This window comes from Erinaceus europaeus, chromosome 1, assembly GCF_950295315.1.
Source record: "Erinaceus europaeus chromosome 1, mEriEur2.1, whole genome shotgun sequence".
Lineage (NCBI taxonomy): Eukaryota > Metazoa > Chordata > Mammalia > Eulipotyphla > Erinaceidae > Erinaceus > Erinaceus europaeus.
Window position 1 is genome coordinate 173024156 of NC_080162.1, and position 17629 is coordinate 173041784.

The 17629-nt window shown below is 39.1% G+C and overlaps 1 long non-coding RNA gene across 1 annotated transcript in view; it reads left to right on the forward strand.

The window, feature by feature from the left end:
* Nucleotides 1-16760, forward strand: part of LOC132542046 (uncharacterized) — a 50826-nt gene extending 34066 nt beyond the window's left edge. Inside the window, exon 3 of the long non-coding RNA XR_009553186.1 lies at nt 16523-16760. This is a non-coding gene — a long non-coding RNA (uncharacterized LOC132542046). The remainder of the gene's footprint in view (nt 1-16522) is intronic.
* The last annotated feature ends 869 nt before the right edge of the window (nt 16761-17629 follow it).

A 17629-nucleotide genomic window follows, 5' to 3' on the forward strand; every position in this document is an offset into this window, starting at 1 on the left:
TAAAGCAAAAACAAACCAATGGGACTACATCAAATTGAAAAGCTTCTGCACAGCCAAAGAAACTATCACACAAACAAAGAGACCCCTCACAGAATGGGAGAAGATCTTCACATGCCATACATCAGACAAGAAACTAATCACCAAAATATACAAAGAGCTCAGCAAACTTAGCACCAAAAAAGCAAATGACCCCATTCAAAAATGGACAGAGGATATGAACAAAAAATTTACCTCAGAGGAGATCCAAAAGGCTAACAAACATCTGAAAAACTGCTCTAGGTCACTGATTGTCAGAGAAATGCAAATTAAGACAACATTGAGATACCACCTCACTCCTGAAAGAATGGCATACATCAAAAAGGATAGCAACAACAAATGCTGGAGAGGTTGTGGGGACAGAGGAACCCTTTTTCATTGCTGGTGGGAATGTAAATTGGTCCAGCCTCTGTGGAGAGCAGTCTGGAAAACTCTCACATGGCTAGACATGGACCTTCCATATGATCCAGTAAGTCCTCTCCTGGGGTTATACCCCAAGGACTCCATAACACCCAACCAAAAAGAGGTGTGTACTCCTATGTTCATAGCAGCACAACTCATAATAGCTAAAACCTGGAAGCAACCCAGGTGCCCAACAACAGATGAGTGGCTGAGAAAGCTGTGGTATATATACACAATGGAATACTATACAACTATCAAGAACAATGAACCCACCTTCTCTGACCCATCTTGGACAGAGCTAGAAGGAATTATGTTAAGTGAGCTAAGTCAGAAAGATAAAGATGAGTATGGGATGATCCCACTCATCAACAGAAGTTGAGAAAGAAGATCTGAAAGGGAAACTAAAAGCAGCATCTGACTAAATTGAAAGTAGGGCACCAAAGTAAAAACCATGTGGTGAGGGGGAGGGTGGACATGCAGCTTCCTGGGCTGGTAGGGTTTGGGGTTGGGGATGGGTGGGTGGGATGGGACACAGTCTTTTGGTGGTGGGAATGGTGTGTATGTACACTCCTAGTAAAGTGTAGTCATATAAATCACTAGTTAATTAATATGAGAGGGGGAAAATTAAGTGTATGTCTCGAGGTTTTTAAAACACAGACTGAGTCTTTTTAATATGTAGGCTGTGTATTTGATATGCGGACTCTCTCAAAAGCCTAGACCAAGTAGATCAGAAGCAACCAGTGGCACAGTTATATACATGATACTGGGTACTATACAGCAAACCCTAACAAAAGGACTTTTCAAAGTTAACCCAGTTACCAAATAATGTGATGATAACATTAACTATCCATTGTCTTTTTGAACCCTAAGACAGCAGGAACCTCACATCTCCACTATAGAGCCTTTATTTCCCCCAGTCCTGGAACCTTAGGATAGGGCCCACTTTCCCGCATGCCTCTCCTAATCCATATCAAATAATAATGCATCTGCCAATCGCAACCTAATCAACGCAACAATTCCCACCTCAACATACTTCAGCTCAGACTGTGTCCAGAGACTTCAGATGTGGAATGACAACCCTTCAGCTGCATTACTCAGATGAGACCTTTCCTTTCATAATATTCTCTATTTCCATCCCAGGTGGTTCACCTTCTAACAAAGTCCCAAAACCTAGATACAGACCAGGTTCTGTGAAAGAGAGCATATGTTCACATGTATCCATAAAGTAGTGCAAAATATATACCTGAAAGCAGAAGTATACCAGAGTTTGCAGTGAGTACCCCCCCCCCAACACTTCCTCTCCACTATTCCAAGCTTTGGGTCCATGATTGCTCAACAATTTGTTTGGCTTTGTATGTTAACTCTCTTTTCAGCCACCAGGTTCCACATGCCATCAGGATGCCGGCCAGGCTTCCCTGGACTGAAGACCCCACCAATGTGTCCTGGAGCTCTGCTTCTCCAGAGACCCACCCTACTAGGGAAAGAGAGAGGCAGACTGGGAGTATGGATCGACCAGTCAATGTCCATGTTCAGCGGGGAAGCAATTACAGAAGCCAGACCTTCCACCTTCTGCAACACAATGACCCTGGGTCCATGCTCCCAGAGGGATAGAGAATGGAAAAGCAATCAGGGGAGGGGATGGGATATGGAGATTGGGTGGTGAGAATTGTGTGGAGTTGTACCCCTCCTATCCTATGGTTTTGTTAATTTATCCTTTCTTAAATAAAAAATAAATTAATAAAAAATGGACTTTGAAAGTAACTAGAAAGAGCCATAGCATGTTTATTTGTAGAGCATAGAGCTAAAAGTTTACATGTCATTCATAATCCATACCTGTTGTCAACTCAGGGCATAGTCCTGTTTTAGATGATCATAGATCTCATTTATTGCATTAGTTTATACTAACTTCTGATGAAACTATTTAGAACATCACAATAATTAAAACGAATACCGCCAGAATTGCCAAAATACTTATAAATAATTCTGATCAAAAGATCTCTGTACTTACCTCAGATTCTGTATATGAAGAAAAAAAAACCTGTGAGTCATTACTTCTCTTGAATGTAAGGTCAAAATTTGATTAACATATTTGATTAACTAAATCACTCTGATTTAGTGTCCCACTGACTGAATTTTAGCAGTAGATGTTCTGCTGTAGTCCCTGAATAAGTAACTATTTAAAAGGTGATGGAAATTTCCACTTTGGATTTGTACAACTCTGTTTAGATTTGTTTTCCTTTTCCTAAAAGTACCAGAGATTTCTATCATTTATTTCAGTTCCCCAAAGGATGTGACAAAAACAGAAATAGACCACAAACAGTGAAAACTTCTCTTCTGCTGAAATTCCTCATTAACTCTCACGTTGACAAATAGATAAAGGAAGTGTCCTTAAATATTTCAGGATATCCTTTATCCTTTTAGTTTCTTGCTCTTGAATATGGAAGGCAGTTTTCTTTTTTAATTTTTCCCTTTATTGAGGGGTTAATGTTTTAGATTTGACAGTAAATATAATAATTTCACTTCTCAGAGAAGGCAGTTTTCTCTCTCAGTGTTTAGTGTAGAAAAATTAGACTTTACTCACTGACATGCAATGACTTGACCTGTGTTCTTTTTTCTCTTTTCCTACTTGTGGTCAATAACTATATTGTTTTTTCAATCTTACTCATTGACAATATTACCCATTTCTTGTTTCAGTATCCTCCTTGTTTTGCTTAGCATAGATTCACTATGTAGTATTGTTAGTGGGAATGTAAAATAGTATCTCTGGGTAAGAAACTTGGGAGCACCTTAGGAAGTCAAAGATAGAGTGCTATTTGACCCAGCAATTCTACTCCAAAAATTACCAAATATAAGTGAAAATATGTCCACACAAGTCTGTATATGAATTATTACCATGGTACTACTTATAGTAGCCAAAAGGTGGGAAATCAGAAACTTTCATCAAGTGATGAATACACACAAATATAATATATACTTGTGATGGAATACAATTCAGTCATACAAGGAGATGTTTTGCTGATATGGATTGCATTCTATATTAACACAGATGACCTTATGCTGAGTGAAAGAAGCAGAACAAAAAAGGTCATGTGCCATGATCTTATTTTATAAAATATCCAAGATAGTGGTTCCAAAGGGCTTAGAAAGAAGAAAGAATGGGTAGTGACTTCTATGGGGAACAGTTATGGGGGGGTGGAGTATAACAATTTTTCGTTATTAATGGTGATGATTCTATGCTTTTGTAAGTATAATAAAAGCAATTAAATTGTAAATAAAAACAAAGCCATTAAATCTAAGGAGAGTATGAGATGGAGACTAAAAGAGAAAAATACATCTGATTTTATCTATAATCTATAATCTTATGTCATTCAAAGCAGATAGAAAAACATGTTGGAGGACAGGTGGTGGTATACGCAGTTAAGTGCACATAGTACTAAGCACGAGGATCTGGGCAAGGATCAGGATTCAGACCCCTAGCTCTCCATCTACAGGGGGGATGCTTCACAAGTGGGGAAGCAGGTTTGCAGGTGTCTCTCTTTCCATCTCCCTCTCTTTCATCCCCTCCCCTCTCAATTTCTCTCTGTCATATGCAATAAAATGCAGGAAGGGAGTATCATATTTTTCTGAGTAGAAAAAAAAACTTCCCAGTTCCCTATCTCCTTCAAACTCTTTTCCTAAGGCTGCACTGGAAAATGGGGAGCAGTATATGTGAAAGAGAAGAACAGAACATCTAACAATCACTATATTTGTCAAAACAACCCATAAGTAACAACATTCATATTTTTTGTGAGTATAAATATTCAGAAGGGCGCAAAGAGAGCTCACCAGGGAGATCACATACCTTACTATGAACACAGCCCAGGTTTAAGCTTCAGCACCACATGGAAGATGCTATAGCACCAGGGAAAACCCAGATGTTTTAGCTTCTTTCTCTCTCTCTCTCTCTCTCTCTCTCTGTATATATATATATATCCCACAGCAGTGAAATTATTCATAGCCAAGGCCCTGGTTCAGTAATAAATAAATAAATACTAAATGTAATCACTCTTGGATAGCCATCTATCATACAGAAAGCAACATGAAAAGGAGGAAAATTTTGCTAACTAGTATTAATAAAAACTCATAAGGTCAACTCATAAATGTTTCATTCCAGTCTACCCAAACAAAAGCTTACTAGATAACAGTCAAAACCATTCCTTGTGTGTCTCTCTAGTTCTGATGACTCCTGTATCTCTATCTCTTGAACTAAGCCTGAATACATGTCCTTCAGTTTTCTGTGCTTTGAAATTCTAACACATGTCTCATTTCAAGTGAAGAGGGGTGGGGTAACAGCATAATGGTTATGCAAAGCTTAATCACAGATTATTTTTAATTTTTATTATCTTTATTTATTGGCTAGAGATAGCCAGGATTTGAAAGGGTAGGGGAAGATAGGGAAAGAAAGAGAGACACCTCTCTTTCTCTTTCTCTCTTGCAGCACTGCTTCACCACTTGAAAAGCTTTCCCCCTGCAGGTGGGGACTGGGAGCTTGAACCTTGTCCTTACACATTAAAACATATGCACTTAACTGGGTGTGCTACCACCCAGCCCCGTTATGCAAATCTTTTATACCTGAGACTCTAATGCCCTGAGTTCAGTACTCTGGACAACCATAAACCAGAGCTGAGCAGTACTCTGTTAAAAACAAACAAACAAAAATAACCCATTTCCTTCAAGTCATTTAGAGTGGACTGACACTGCAGAGAGCATCTAGTTCCAGGTTGCATTTAGATGCCATGGAGCATATTTATTCCTTGTGTCAAAAAATAGATTCAGTGAATGGAAAACTGACCTGAGAAGACAAGGATCAGCAGGCAGTTGATTATGCTGAATATGAAGCTGCAGCCTCTGCTGATAGATGCCAATGTTCAGTCCTCTTGCCAGCTGGATGCCTGGACTTGACCCATCACCTGTGTCACCTTTACTGCACTCCTACTCCTTGAGTAATTAACTGGGAAGATTTTAATTGACTGGAAACCTTCCCAGTACACTTGTTTTTCTGCCAGATGATACAGTCAGTGGAGACACTGATTTTTTATTTAGGCAGTAAAGTGAGAGCAACTTCTTATCTTATTCTTTTCAGAGATAGATATTTTCTATATCTCAGGAACTTGCGAAGCGATCAGTCTTTGAAACAAGGAGTCTTGATTTTACCTACCTTGGTCAACTTACATTAGTAAACTGTTTTGAAACTAATTAAGATGCTTTCTCTGTAAAATAACAATATCTAATTCCAAAGTTTATTGAGGATTAAATGAAAAAGACCACTGCAAAATATCTAGCACAATAATGGTTTAATATTTATAATTGTTATCACTATTACTGATGTTCTGGTTTGTATTTTTTTTAATTAGGGGTCTTCAGTCAGTTCTAGAGAGACCAATGTACTACAAATCAGTTCTTGAAATAATCAATTTTCAAAATGACCCAAGATTATAAACTGTGTTTCTTACATGTTATATACAATGTATGTATACAAACAAAAATATCTGATTTTAGATTACACATAAGAAATCATATTCTGGGATGATCCTAGCCACAACAAAAGTTGAAAAATAATGGAAAACACAAAGCAGAACTTGGACTGGAATTAGTGTATTATACCAAAGTAAAGGACTCCAGGCTGAGGGGGAGTGTTCAGGTCCTAGAACATGATGGTGGAGGAGGATCTAGGTGGAGGTTAGAGTGTTACATGGAAAAATGAGAAATGTTACACACGTTCTAACTACTGCATTTTACTGTTGACTGTAAACCATTAATCTCCCCAATAAAGGGGGAAAAATAAATTATTATTTTGCATATTGGTTAAATTAAGTTTACTTGGCTACCTGACAATAATTCTAATCAATACTAAAATGGTAGCAAGTCAAGCCAATGAAATACCTCACTCAAGTAGTATACTGCTTCACCGTGCATACGACACAGGCTCAAGACCAATGGCCAATGCATTAATAAAAACCTCACAGCTATGGTCTTTTCCATTCTCTCTGCCCTCCTGCCTTTCTCTGTCTCTAGCTATACTACTACTACTACTACTAATAATAATAATAATAGTCATAATCATAGTCATAAATATTGACAAATCATAGATTTATTAAAAATACCAATATGAACAATTTTTGCACCCACAATTTTAGATGATTTGTAATGATTTTTTTTCAAAAATTAAACACATTTAATATTATTTTACCAATTATTCAAATGGCATGTCAGATTTCAATTTACATTTTAGCAAGAGATTTTAAATTTAATTTAAATTTTAGTACACAAAAATTCAATTTTAGTTAAAATTCATTTACAATTAGAATTAAGTTAAATTCTAGTTTGAGCAAGGTAATGTGTGATCAACTGGATGTGTCAATATGCAGCCCCTATGTTTCCTAAAAGTTACTAAGCCATTTCTGTTTCCTTTATTTTTCTTTTATCTTCCATTCTCTCTCCCTCTCTCTCTCTCTCTCTCTCTCTCTCTCTCTCTCTTCCTCTTTCTCTCTCCATCTCTCTTCCTTTTTAATTTAAAGAGTTTTCAAAGTAAATTAATAATGTCCTGGAGTCCTATCAAAGATAAGATGCTAACAGTTTGGTTTCTAGTATTATAGCAATAGAAAGATAAGGAAGGAGTGGTTGGTAGGGGAGATCACATAATGGCTATGCAAAAAGACTCTTATGCCTGATACTCTGAGGTCTCAGGTTCAATCCTCCAAACCACTATGAAGTCAGAGCTGAGCAGTGTTCTGTTGAGAAAGAGTATGGGGGTGGAGCGTGGAGGGAGTACTTTTTAGAAAGCTTCATCCTAAAATTAAAAATATATATACTTGCCTAAATCAACAGAAAAAAGGTGAAGTTGAGAAACATTTTAATGGACTGGATGATTTGTACTTCAAAGTAACTTGATATGTAATCATGGTTAATGTAAATGCTAATGAAAGATAGTAAAGCTAGTCAGAAATCCTGCTAAAAAGTTTAAATTTGAGTGCCAAAAACAAACAAACAAACAAGCAAAACTAAAAATGGTGCTTAAATTATTGAAACAAAAATTAACATAGACTGAAAAATTTTCACTTAAAATGAAAAACATCATCAGTATTCAGAGAGATAAACATAATCATCATAACTATATGCCACACCTGTCTGGCCAGATAGGCAGGCCACGACCGCGGTGTGACAAAACAGTGCGGGTGACCTGGTTAGGGAACCGGACAGGGGCCTTACAAGCTCCTGTACGGAAGACCGTACCCAAGATAGGTGGTGGACAGAAGCCTGGATATTTGTGTGGACGGATCCCTGGGTCTCCCGGTTGGCGGAAAGGCCTTGGATGGCTAGGTGGACTTGGTTTCGCTTCTGAAAGCTTACTGTTGTTGTTTATCATGCTTTATGCAGGCCACCCAGGGAATGTCCAGGAGACTCCGGAGACGCTTACAGTGCAACCCCCCAAGTCTAGTCTGGACATTCCAGATGGGACCCCACTGGATGAAAAGCCCCTTACAACAGTAAATCCCAGCACTTCAAGCCCCAATGACTTGGCTATCCAGGTTGAGCAAGGACTGAGCACTATTCTCAGAAATATTACATTCAATCATACAGACAATGGTCCTTTAGCTTTCCCAGGAAACATGTTACATAGCAACCCTGAAATGCACCTGCATATTGTCTTAGGTAGATTACAGGAAAGGGAGCTTGGCATAAGGATCAGAGCAAGACGCCGTGTTCCCACTAGTGCCTCCCCTATTCTGGGTATTAAGGTCCAGTGCTTGGAAGGAGAAAGAATAGCCCTTTGGATAAATGAGAGCAGTGAAAGCATTTAGTTCTTACTGATAAATTGACTTTTGTCTGAAACCAAAGGGATGTGGTTAATAACCCATGAAAGAACAGTATGGCTGTGCTTTCGTTTTGATGGTAGTTGTATGTTCCTCCTGTCTGTGTTACTTATAAAAAATGTACCCTGCGTACTTTGTGGTCAACTGACTTGGCCAGCTTTTGATTTATGCTTCTTTGTTATGCTATTATAAAAAGAATCTCTATATCAGTAAAAGATTGCAGCAGCATTGAAACTCATGTGTCTCAGTGTTGTCTGTCGCGCCGAATCCACCTCCCACCTATAAGTCTCATTCTCCCTGGATCGGCCTGCTGAGCCCCCAGTTGGGTGGTCGGCGGCAACTATATTTAAATAATTTTATTTTTTTCTTCTCTTATTTGATAGAATAGAGAGAAATGGGGGGATCAGGGAGATACAGAAGAGATAAAGAGAAAAAGACACTTTCTGTCTGAAAGATGCATCATCTCCCAAGGATAGACAGCATAATGGTTATGCAAACAGACTCTCATGCTCAAGGTTCCAAAGTCCCAGGTGCAATACCCTGCACCACAATAAGCCAGAGCTGAGCTGCACTGAGCAGTGATCTAGTAAAATAAATAAATAAATAAACAAAAAACAAACAAAAATTGTGCTGGTTTAAAGAGTGTAGAATTACAAAGCTCTTTCCCTGAGTCCAGCAATGAGATTTCCTAGCTCTTTAAATCATGCATCTGCCTAGAAACCTTTACTAAAATTTCACTTCCCTTTTATTGAATTCTAAATGTTCTTAAATTTTTAGTAGTTAGTTAGTTAGTTAGTTAGTTGATAGTTAGTTAATGAAACAATAAGGAGGGAGAGGGGACCAGAACATTGTTCAAATCTGTCATAGTGTAGTGCTAAGACTTGAACTTGTACCTGCTGAAGCCTCAGGCACAAAGTTGGTGCTCTAACAAGCTGAGCTATCTCCTCACTCTTCTTTCTCCCTAGAAACAAAGATGGAGAGAGAATGGAGAGATAGAGAGAGGGGCAGGCCACAGCACTGAAGCTTCCTTCAAAGAGATGGGGGCCAGACTTGAACCTACACTGTACGCATAGCAAAGCAGTGAGTGCACTGTCCAAGTGCACTGACCTATTTCCCCAACTGTTATGGAATATCCTTAGTATTCACCAAGCAGAGACACAGTGGAAATAACTAAACTTTAGAGTCTGGAATTAGATGGTCTGGCACTGTTTGAGTCACTTACTGTCTGTAAGAGCTTGCAAAATTTCCCTAACTTGCCCTTACTATAAGAATCTAAAATGCAGAAACAAATATAGCTTGTAACAAATTCATAGAATTGTTGAGTTTGGCAGTTTCTAAAAGCACAGATGCCAAGTATTCAGCCAGTCAACTCTCTTCTGAGGCAACTGCATTTTTGAAACCAGCAGTGTAAGATCAGATCTTTTGACAAAACCTTGATGAACTTAGTAGTCCTCTAAAAATTCCTGAAGAATAGTTCTTTGAAGTGTGTTTCCCTCAGCTGCTTCAGCCTTTTAACTAGGCACTTAATCATGATCTGCAGATTGGAAATTCAGGACTCCTTGGGAAATCTCATTGGTCCTTATTGTTTATGTGCAACATTTCCCAATACAACATCAATTTCCATATTGTTGAGCAATGTGTACAAAAAGCTGTGGTTATATTTTTCTCCGAGGGTTTATACTCATCATAAGAGTGATTTCCCAAATGTAAAACATTAATCCCCCAATAAAGAAAAAAATAAAAAGTTATTTCCCTATATTTAGCACCTCTATGGAGTAAGTCTAGAAACTTGTAGTTATTAGGAACATTAGCTTAGAGAGTAACTGTATCAGAAGGCATATATTTCAGAATATTGAGAATGTAGAAAAGTCTTTCTACTCTTCTCTCTCTCTGTTGTGATTCCATGTGTAATCACTTAAAAGAGTTTTGGTCAGAAGGAGAAAGAGAGAGGGAAAGAAAGAAAGAAAGAAAGAAAGAAAAAAAGAAAGAAAGAAAGGAAGGAAGAAAGGTGCAGTGGAGAGAACTCAATACATTACCAACATTTCCCCACTTATATTTGACAGTTAAATTTTTCTCTATCCCAAAAGTTCTTTATGTAGTTTTGCTGGATAACCCTCTGTGAAATGATGCAGTTTTTCAACAGAAGATATTGTTATTTTATTTTACGTATTTATTACTAGATACAGACAGAGAGAAATTGAGATGGGTGGGGCAGATAGAAAGGGAGAAAAGCAGAAAGACACCTGCAGCTCTACCTAACCATTTGGGAAGCTTTCCTCCTGCTGGTAGGGACTAGGGGCTTGAACCCAGGTCCTTGCACAGTATAGTGTGTGTGTGCTTAATCAGATGAGCTGACCCCAAAGGGATTTTTTTTTTTTTACTGTTCAAAGCAATCTCACTTTTAAGGGTAATGGCAACATCATTTCTAGAGTACTTTTCTTTTAAGATTATTTCTTTTTAACTGGTTTCCAGAACAGATGCAGACTGATTTACATCTAGTAATTTGAACATCATTCCCTAATGTTTTCTTAAAATAGAGTAACATGGCAGTTAACATTATTACCCTTAGTATTCATAATAGAATCACCTCAGTAGCGTAAGTTCAGAGTTACAAGATCATAGTAACTTGATACGTCTTTTTCCTTTTTTTTTTTTGAGGAACAAATAATAAAATCCTAATGTAAAGATGACTTTCCCAACCTGTTGAAAAATTCAACAGTACTTGAATATTGGTGAGGCTTTATAAGTATTTAGCACTTCTTGTGGAATAAGCACAAGGTGCTTACATCTAGCTGTCATGAATACATTTGCACTGTAGTGTTACACTCCCAGATAGTAGAAGCATTTCCACCTGAAATGTATAAAGTTGACAAAGGACAGGGAGAGGCACAGCAGGAGTGCACTGGACTTGCATTCCAGGGGTTCTTGAATCAATCTCTGGCACCAACAACAACCAGAACTGAGTAGTGCTCTGGTAATAAATAAATAATAAATAATAAATAAATATAAAATGTATGAAAGGAAGAGAAAGAAAGAAGTATAAAGCTGATGAGTCATAAGAAACGCTGTTAGACCACACTGTATGACTTCCATTGTCATTACAACAAAATTCCCCCATTTAGACATGTATTGGGGTGTGGGGGGGGGCAGAAATAGAGGAAAAATCTATAGTCTCAAGTTTCTGAACCCATCCCAAATGGATTTCCCAATCAATGGAGTTATGAGAGATCCGGTCCTCACAAATCCCCTATATAAGTTACTTGGCAGGCTTGGGCAGTAGTAGCACACCTGGCTGAGTACACATGTTACCATGCACAAGAACATGGGTTTAAGCCCAGGTTGGGAAGTGAGTGGTAAAGCAGGGCTACTGGTGTCTCATTTTATCTCTTTCCTTTATGTCTCCCTCCCCTCTCAATTTCTTTCTGTCTCTAGCCAATAAATAAATAAATAAACATTTTTAAAAAATAAGTTATGTGGCATACTTCCTGTTCATTTAACTGAACACACACACACACACACACACACACACATGCCTCTGTGTGTGTGTAATTATTAAGCACCAGAACCTCAGCAAGCCTCTGTCCCATCCCTTTCTTTGCTCTGATGTGATATACTACAGCCGGTTCAAGATGGAAAAGGACCTGGGTTGGGGGAGAATGTCACACAGACATCTATCATGAGGAGATGAGGGGTTGTGTTGTACTTATTTGGCAACAGCTATACTCTAATCCATTAACCACCCCACCAAAATAAAACTGGAAAAATAAATTAATACATTTTTTAAAGGATTTTATAAAAACTATGGTGGCTATTCTGGGAAGAGAGAGCCTGGAAAGCCTGGGAGGATGACTAAGAGCTCTGGTGGAAGGGACAATGTGAAACTACACTCCTGTCATCGGATCATCTTGTAAGCCATTATTAAATCACTAATAAAAATAAATTTTTAAAAGTTAAACCCTGGTACTCAAAGAGGGCAGAAACTTTTTTTAAATTTTTTTGTTTATTTATTCATTTTCACTTCTGTTGCCCTTGTTTTTCTTGTTGTAGCTATTATTGTTGTTGTTACTGATGCCATCATTGTTAGATAGTACAGAGAGAAATGGAGAGAGGAGGGGAAGAGAGAGAGGGGGGAAAGAAAGGTAGACACTTGCAGACCTGCTTCACCAGCTGTGAAGCGACTCCCCAGCAGGTGGCAGGTGGGGAGCAGGGATCCTCACACAGGTCCTTGCGCTTTGCGCCAAGTGCACTGAACCTGCTACACTACCGCCCGACTTCCCGCAGGAATATATTTTTTAAATTTTTTATTTATAAAAAGGAAATATTGACAAAACCATAGGATAAGAGGGGTACAGCTTTGCACAATTCCTACCACCAGACCTCCGTATACCATCCCCTTCCCTGATAGCTTTCCTATTCTTTAACCCTCTGGGAGTATGGACCCAAGATCATTGTGGGATGCAGAAGGTGGAAGGTCTGGCTTCTGTAATTGCTTCCCTGCTGAACATGGGCATTGACAGGTCTATCCATACCCCCAGACTGTCTCTCTCTTTCCCTTGTGGGGAAGGACTCTCAGGAATATTTTTAACACGCACTGCACAGGATTAAAAGAAGCTCATGCTATCACATTTGCATACTTTGAATTTAAATGTAAGAAATCTGAAAGGCTACTCACTTCCTCTAAAGCATGTTGCTCTCTCTCTGTTTTATCTCTGCATGTGGAGGATCAGAGCCCAGAGTTAAGAAGGAGGCATTATGCCATCTGCTTCAAAAGGTCACCTGAGGGCAAGGTTCTGCCTCAGGCCTGACTGGGAAGGCAGCACCCAGTGGCTCATTTGGATCAGGCCACATCACATCTCAGTCTTGCTATTGGCCCATGGAACAACTTTTTGCTCTCCTGGGACAATCCTGTGACTTACCGATGTCCAAAATTCTTCTTTTACCATCCAAGTAGGTCATGGTCACGCCACTCTGACTATGTAACAGGGCAGGGCCTGTGAAAATTGAGGCACATTTCTGAAAGAAAAGGATGTGTTTAAAAGATGATTAATGACTTGTTGGTTAACACTCAAGTCCCTCTTAGAAAATATATTTTATTTGTTTTTTTATTCACTTTCATAGGACTGAGGAGTTGAGAAAGGAAGATACAGAGAGGGAGAAAGAAAGAAAGAAAGAAAGAAAGAAAGAAAGAAAGAAAGAAAGAAAGAAAGAAAAGGAGGGAAGGAGGGAGGGAGGGGGGAGGGAGGAAGGAAGGAAGGAAGGAAGGAAGGAAGGAAGGAAGGAAGGAAGGAAGACACCTGAAACACTGCTTCACTACTCCAGTAGCTTCTGTAGGCGGGAGCCAGGTTCTTGAACCTGGGTCCTTGTGCATAATAATGTGTGTATTTAACTGGGTGTGCCACTGCATGGCCCCCTTCAAATTCTTTTTTTTTTTTAATTAAAAAGACAGGGGCCTGGTGGGGATGCACCAGAGCACTGATGTTACCATATAAAAGACCAGGGTTCAAGCCCTAGTTCCCACCTACAGAGGATAGAGGATAGAAAAGTTTCACAGATGGTGAAGTGTCCAGTCCCACGGGACCTTCAACGTGGGTTAACCTAGGAGAGGGAGTGAGGACAAGGACAAGAGGGAGAGGACAGAGGACAAGACACGCGAGAGAAATGAGACAAGTCAAGATTCTGATCAAGTCTGTTTATTAGCACCAAAGGTGCTGTTTTTAAGGCCTGGGTAAGGGGGGGGGGGAGTTAGCAGTTGGGGACTGTTGATTGAAGTGGTGTGTTGTCATGGTAATCAGCCTTTATCTGGAAGGTCCTGGGTGATTCATGGAGAAATGGAGCTGGGAGTCTGTGAAAGAAGACTCTAAGGAGTAGAGAAGCAAGAACTTATCTTTTAAGCAAGGCCTTCTGTGAACAGAGACTCTGTGGTCATGCCAATAGCAACCTTGAGGGCACATGTGGCTCCCCACAGTGAAGCAGTGCTACAGATATCTCTCTTTCTTCTTCTTTCTCCCTTCCCTCACAATCTCTCTTTTTCTCTCTCGCTCCAAAGTAAATTAAAAAATAAATGAATAATTAAGGATACATAAGACCACTAGTATTTGCAGTGATGGAGGCTAAAGAGCAAAGTACCCATTAGAACAAGAAGGAAAGAAGTTGGTGTGTTGCAAAGATTACTAGCCATACCTCTTAGAAGCCAATGTGTTTTGAGATAGAAAATGTTCAAAGGCAGTGTTACCGATAGCAAGAAGAATTTGCGCAGCCTTGAATTTCTCATCCTGCGTATTTCCTGGAGCAGGTCTGTAGTGCACTCCAACGCTAGAGCCTGCCAAAAAGTCCTTTAGCCTATGCTGTACCTCACCCTTGTCCATCCAAACTCGGGGGGGAAAAAAGATACAGCTTATTTGCATCCATGATCACATAAGACAAAAATTCATTTGGAGCAGTCATGTCTCGGCCCCCCACACACACACACCCGACACACACACACTACCTCCTTTAACTCAGTAAGAATCTAATGCAATGCACATGAAAGGTAGAGACTAACTCATCTCTTCAGCACTGAATAGCTTGCATGAAAAAACCCAGAGGAGTACCTAGCTGGGCCCAAAGGAAAAACAACCCTTTATTTAATATAGCGATTATACTCAATGTGTGTTCCTCCAGCACAGTATTTCAGCTTCCCTTTCCAGTCCTAATTATTCTGAGTCTTTGATCAGTTCTCAGCTGATTATCCAGGCGCTGAACCTGATGATCTGATTCCCTTTCAGAGGGGAACATTCCTTCTATCTCAGGAGTTTTGGAAAAGAGGAGAAAGGAATATTGTCTTCCTGTCCTGTATGTACTGAAAAACTTCACATGCCCCCTAAGACCTCTTATCCTCCCTTCTTCTCTAGGTCTTGCCCTCACAGGCTGTATATCAGAAGATATACAGTACAGTTGATACTATTACTGCTACATGATTTCTACTTATGAATTATAAAGGAGAAAGTATTTCAAGAAATTGAAACCATCTTTTGGGGGGGATATCTTAGTTTACTGAAACTGTTTTGGTAACAATATTCTGTAGAAGTAAAACCTGGAATTCAGAATCCACCTGAGTCCAAATCCACCCCACCCCCACCCTGTGACTCGTTACTGTCCTTCACTTTCCAGCACTTTCTGCCATCTCAACTTCCTCATGTGGGAATTGAGACTAACTCAAGAATTAAGTGAGATAATCTATGTCAAAACATTAGTGTGTTTCTAGCACATAATCATTTGTTTAGTAAATCTTAGTTATGGGCCCTAGAGACAGCTCACAGAGTAAGGCATTTGCCTTGCCATCCACACAGCCAAAATTTTATTCCCTTTCTATATAGATGATATAGATATAGATATAGATATAGATATAGATATAGATATAGATATAGATATAGATATAGATATAGATATAGATATAGATATAGATATAGATATAGATATAGATATAGATATAGATATAGATATATAGATATGGAAAAGTAGCCGGGAGTGGAGTGGTGAAATCACACATATATGAGGGCCCAGCTACAAATAATCAATACATAAATAAATGTTAGTAATTATAGTTAATTTCCAGGACTCTAACATCCTTCACCACTGATATCATATGGTTACTACTCAGCTCAGACTTTGGGGTATAACACTGATTGAACCTGGGTCCCCCAGTGCCTCAGGCATGGAAGTCTATTGCAATACCAATGGTGTTATTTCTGTGGTATTTCAAAATTATTATGATTATTATTTAATTCTTTTAAATTAATTAATTATTGGATACGGAGAAATTGAGAGGGGGGAGACAAAAAGGAAGCGAGAAAGAGAGACACCTGAAACTCTGCTTCTTTCCCCCTGCAGGTGGGGACCGGTGGCTGGAACCCAGGTCTTTGTGCACTATAGTGTGTGCGCTTAACCAGGTGCACCACTGCCTGGCCCCCAACAACACAAAATCACTAACATTAGCAACATCCTCAAAAAAAGTTTTTCAAAAAAAAACTGAGATTAAAAATGGAAGAAAGAAAACTTCTGAACATAATAAATGTGTTAGTAGAGTATGACAAAGTCAACGTCTTTCAATGAGAGGACTTCATTCTGTGTAGTAAACACGAAATAAAGAAGTTCAGCAATATTAAAAGTCAGAGTTCATAAGTCTCATCTGCTATATTCTTACCTTTAGGTTACTGATTATTAAACAATTTGTTCTGCTTTATATCTTAAAGCTTTTTCAGCTACCAAATTGTAGATGCCACCATGAGGCCAGCCTGACTTACTTCCCTGGGCAGATGACATCACCAGTGTGTCCTGGAACTCCACCTCTCCAGAGCCCTGCCCCACTAGGGAAAGATAGAAACAGGCTGGGGTTATGGATCAACCTGCCAACATCCATGGCCAACAAAGAAGCAATTACAGAAGCCAGACCTTCCACCTTCTGCACTCCCAGAGTGATAAAGAATAAAGCTTCCAATGGAGGAGATGGGATACAGAACTCTGGTGGTGAGAATTTTACTCCTCTTATCCTATTGTCGATCATCATTAAATAATAATAAAAAAGTCAGAGTTCAGAACATAATGGTTATGTGAGTCTATTAACAGCTGCTCTGCTCACACATTAAGCTGTCCTTACATATGAAGCAGTGGTACACATGCTCTTTGCTTCCCCCTGAAAGTTATCATGCACTGCAAAACATTATTCCTGATTGATAATAAACCTCACCGCAGTTAGGAATTATACTATGGCACCCTAAAAGATATTTATACCTAACCCCAATACCTCATGGTATGACCATATTTGGAAACAGGATTGTTACAATTAAACTAACATTAGGCCATTAGCTTGGGCTTCACTCCAATATAATTTGTGTCCCTATAAAAGGGGGAAATTTGGACACAGAGACAGACACACAAAAAGATCATCACGTGAACATGAAGGGAAAGATCCAGGTCGTAACGCATGTACAAGCCGAGGAATGTCAGAGGATGCCAGGAACCCCTCAGAAGCAGGAAGAGAAACAAACAGCAGCTTCTCCTTCTGATCCCTCAGAAGGAATAATCACACCAACAATTTGGTCTTGGATTTCTATACTCCAGAGACAACAAATTTTTGTTGGCTACTCAGTCAAGTTTATTATATCCTAGTCTTCTGCATATACTCTCCTTTCTTTTACCATGATCTTGATTCCAGCTACTAACATGAATTATCTAATTGGTCCTTCTGTTACTAAGATGTTAAGTTTTATAGGAACTGTTTGTAATTTTTTGGCACTAATACTTCAACAGTTCACTCCAGTGAACACTCTGCTGTCATATGCTTTACATTGGTTTGTTCT